The sequence below is a fragment of the Myotis davidii genome, unplaced genomic scaffold (genome assembly GCF_000327345.1).
Source record: "Myotis davidii unplaced genomic scaffold, ASM32734v1 scaffold1488, whole genome shotgun sequence".
NCBI lineage: Eukaryota > Metazoa > Chordata > Mammalia > Chiroptera > Vespertilionidae > Myotis > Myotis davidii.
In genome coordinates this window covers 275,162-279,481 of record NW_006298871.1, presented here as the reverse complement: position 1 = coordinate 279,481, position 4,320 = coordinate 275,162, and positions in this window count along the sequence as shown.

Here is a 4,320-nt window from a genome sequence, read left to right as displayed (position 1 = left end):
ATATATTGACCACATAGTTCCATCTGATTATAATTTTCACTTTACAGATGTGGAGATTGAAGCTTAAGCACACTGTTATGAATTCTTTGAGTGTGCTCCAAGGACCACTGAGAATCTCTGAGAACCTTTCAAAGGGTCTATGAGGTCAAAACTACTTTCACAATAACATGTATACACTTTCTGCCTTCTTCATCCTCACTCTCTCCTGAGTGCACAGTGGAGTTCTAGAGGCAAAATGACATGTGATGCTACAACAGACAGAATGCAGAAGAATAAAAGCCACTTGTCCTTTGTTAAACCAAATACTGGAAAATTTTCAAAACTGTAAAACATGGCTACTCTTCACTATTTTTATGTCTTATACAAGATAGTTATTTATCATAAAAGACATTCTTCATATTAAAATATAATAATGGAAATGTGAATTAGAAATAAATATTCAATAAATTCCCAGTTTTAAGTTCTAATGTAACACATATAGACAATAATATAACCACACAAATAAAATGTCTTTGAGTAGAAGACAATTCTGTCTTGTCTTTTCACCCTTTTTATGCTCTTTATTGAATAATACACATTCTTAATTTTAATTTAGTCAAATTTATCAATGTTTTCTTTTATAACTTATAATTTTACACATTACTTTCAAAATCCTCCCCCTTCATATCTTCTAAAAGCTTTATAGTTTTGCCCCTGACACTTGGGTCTTGAATACACTAGGAATCTTGTTTTCTATGTGTATGTATGTGGTTACTCAATCGTGCCAGCACCATTTCTGGCAAAGCCCTTCCTTTTCCCAGGGACCTGCCCTGCCACACATCTCATCTAGCAAGTGGTCATGAAGTCATGGATCTGCTCCTATGTTTTTATTGTGTTCAGTTTGTTTGCTGGTCAATCCCTGGATGATTACCACACTTTCCTTTACTGGCACCTTATAGTGCATTTTGTTACCTGGGAAATCAGATCCTTCCACATTGTATTTTATCATTTTTAATAGTATCTGGGCTAGCCTCAGCCCTTAGCATTTTAGAATCAGTGTGTCAAATTCTGCACAAACCCACACATGCTGCCGGGATATTATAGGAAATAGATTTGGTTTACATTAAATATATCAATCAATTTGAGGAGACTCAATGCTTGTAACATTATGTTTTCCAATCCAAGAATCTAGCATATCTCACAGTGAATATCTGTGCACTTAGTTACCATAGTGCCTTTTTGTCTCTTTATAGTGTTTTATACATCCTTTGTTACATTTACTTATAATCATTGAAAAATTAAGTCCTGGGTTTGTTTGGGTTCTATAATTGTAACACTGTTGCAACTCCAGCTCTGAGATCCCGGCTGCCTGAAAGCAGGTTTCTGGGGATGGTTTAGCTTCTATAATTTCAACATTATTTCTGGGGTTAGGGACACCCATTCCCCATGTATTCAAAATAAATGTATAAATTTGACTTCCTAAAAACATAATTAATAATAGCCTAATATTGACCAGAAGCCTTGCCAATAACATAGTCAATGGACACATATTTTCTATGTTATATGTATTATTTACTGTACTCTTATAATAAAGTAAGCAAAAGAATAATATTAAGAAAATCATGAGAAAGAGAAAACATTTTGCAGTACTTATTGAAAAAATATGCATAACAGTGGACCCATGCAGCTCAAACCCCTGTTGTTCAGGGGTCAACTGCATTTGGCTCACCATTGTCTTACCATCATTATCTCAGTGTGAGGAACATTGTAAGTGATGAGTAAATGATAGCAATAATGATATCGGCAGCCTATCAGATGTTCAAGCCAAAGCAGATCCAAGTCTAAGGCATTCATAACCCAGAACTTTCCTGAGAATGTGTCCAACAGAAATGATTACATCTGTTCCCCAAAACCCATGTGTAATAACCTTCATGGACTAACTATTTATTATAGCCAAACTCGTAGAGAACTAGAAATCTACTACCAGAAATGCAATAGATAAATTGAGATAGGTTTATACAATGTAATGCTATGAAACAATTAAAATTAATGAAATAGAGCTATATATAACAACCTGAATGAATCTCACATTCATTCAGTAATGAGTGAATAAAGGAAAACAAAAAGAACACACATTGTATGTGTGTGTGCACATACTTACATATAATTTTTTGCAATTTTTAATTATATTTATCCATGTACTTTTTTTGTATTTCTTCTTTAAAATTTATCTTTATTGTTGAAAGTATCATAGATTTCCCCCCTTTGTCCCCCTATTGACCCTACACCCCATGCTCCTGCCCTTTCTCCAGGCCTTTACTACACTATTGTCTGAGTCCATGGGTTATGCATATATGTTATTTGGTTAACCTCTTCCTGCCTGCCTCCCTTGCTCTGAAATCTGTCAGTCTGTTGTATGCTTCCATGTCTCTGGATCTATTTTGTTCATCAGTTTATTTTATTCATTAGATTCCACATATACTAGTAAGTGAGATCATGTGATACTTGTCTTTCTCTGAATGCACATTTTGTGTATGTGCACATACTTATATATAAACTAGAGGCCTGATGCATGAAATTCATGCAAGAGTAGGCCTTCGCAGCCTTGGCTGCCTAGGCCTTCACAGCCCTGCCCTGGCTTCATCTGGAAGGTCGTCTGGACAGTTGTTCCTCTGTTTTGCCATTCATTCAATTTGCATATTACACTTTTATTATTATAGATTTTTGCAATTTTGAATTGTATTTATCCATGTACTTTTAAAAATTCTTTCTTTCGAGAACTGAGATTGCAAAGACTGAGTCATTTTGAATCACATAAAAGACTACTTTTTGTAATAATCCTGCTTTTGTCTAGTATAGTAGCAAATCTCATTTTACATTGTCTCATTTATGTCACAGTCCTTGTTCTATAAAACTGATGAAAGTATATAGAGTATAATATGAATAATTACCATTTATTGAGCTCTTATTTTAACTTGTGGGTTCTGCTAATCATTTGCATAGAGTATTTCCTCTTCACAACAAACTATGAGCTTAGTACTAGTAAATTTATTTTAGATGCAATAAATCTAAATTCCAAAGAATTTAACTATATGGTAAAAGTTTGTACATCTAGCAACTGGCAGACGCTGTTAAAAAACAAACAACTATATCTGAATTCAAAATCATGGGTTTTTAACCATTGTTTGGTCATGGAGTAACGTCTACATAACAGATTTCCTTATAAAAGGGATGCTTTGTAAGAAAGAAATCCATATACTGTCCTCTTAAAAAATATTGTTCATGAAACAACATTATATTTAAAGTAAAATATTTTCCATTGATGCAGTTCAAATATTCAGAAGGTTTAACTTAGTAAATAATTTAAGGAAAGTGTTGAAAAAGTAAAAGTCTCTTTTCCCACTATTTCTTAACTGTATTCTATCACTTCAAAATTAAGTATTGGAGTTTGATGTTTGATTAAAATGGTTATTTAACTTACCTCAAACCTCTGAAATTAAAAAGCAAATCAATTCTAATAATTTATAGCTTTAGTGTCATTGGTCAACTAGTCATCCCAACAATTACAGTCTATTCTTATTTGTCAGAATGTTCTCTCCAAGTTTTGGTCATTTCCCATAAAGACAATTGACCAAATGAATGAGAAGAAATGTATAATTCTTCCAAGGACTCTCAGCTACTTCCGTTCTGCTCTCTGACTCTTGTCTCCATGATCCATGGATCTCTGTCTACACTCCAGAAGCAGAGAAAGACAGTGACAGAGAAAGCTCCAATATGTCTGAAAATTTTTAGAATGACACCCTTTGGGGTTTGGTTCTTGTTAGTTCCATCACAGTTTTATAGCTTTAGTAGCATTGGTCAACTATTCATCCCAACAATACAATCTATTCCTATTTGCCAGAATGTTGTTTCTAAGTTTTGGTCATTTTCCATAAAGACAATTGACCAAACAAATGAGAGGAAATGTATAATTCTTCCAAGGACTCTCAGCTACTTCTATTCTGCTCTCTGCCTCTCATCTTCATGATCTACGGATATCTGCCTACACTCCAGAAGCAGAGAAAGACAGCGACCGAGAAAGCTCCAATATGTCTGTATATTTTTAGCATGACATCCTCTGGGGTTTTGTTCTTGTTAGTTCCATCACAATCACATCCTTAATCCTCTTTTCCTTAAAGTCATGGCTCATGCTCTTCCTAATTTAAGTTGATAATGCCTTAGAAAACATCACTAACTGTCATAGGAATATGTAGGAATATAATCAAATATTTTAAATGTGGATCAATATTTGAAGACGACAGTTGCCAAATTTAAAATATTCAAATAACTACTACGTGGTCG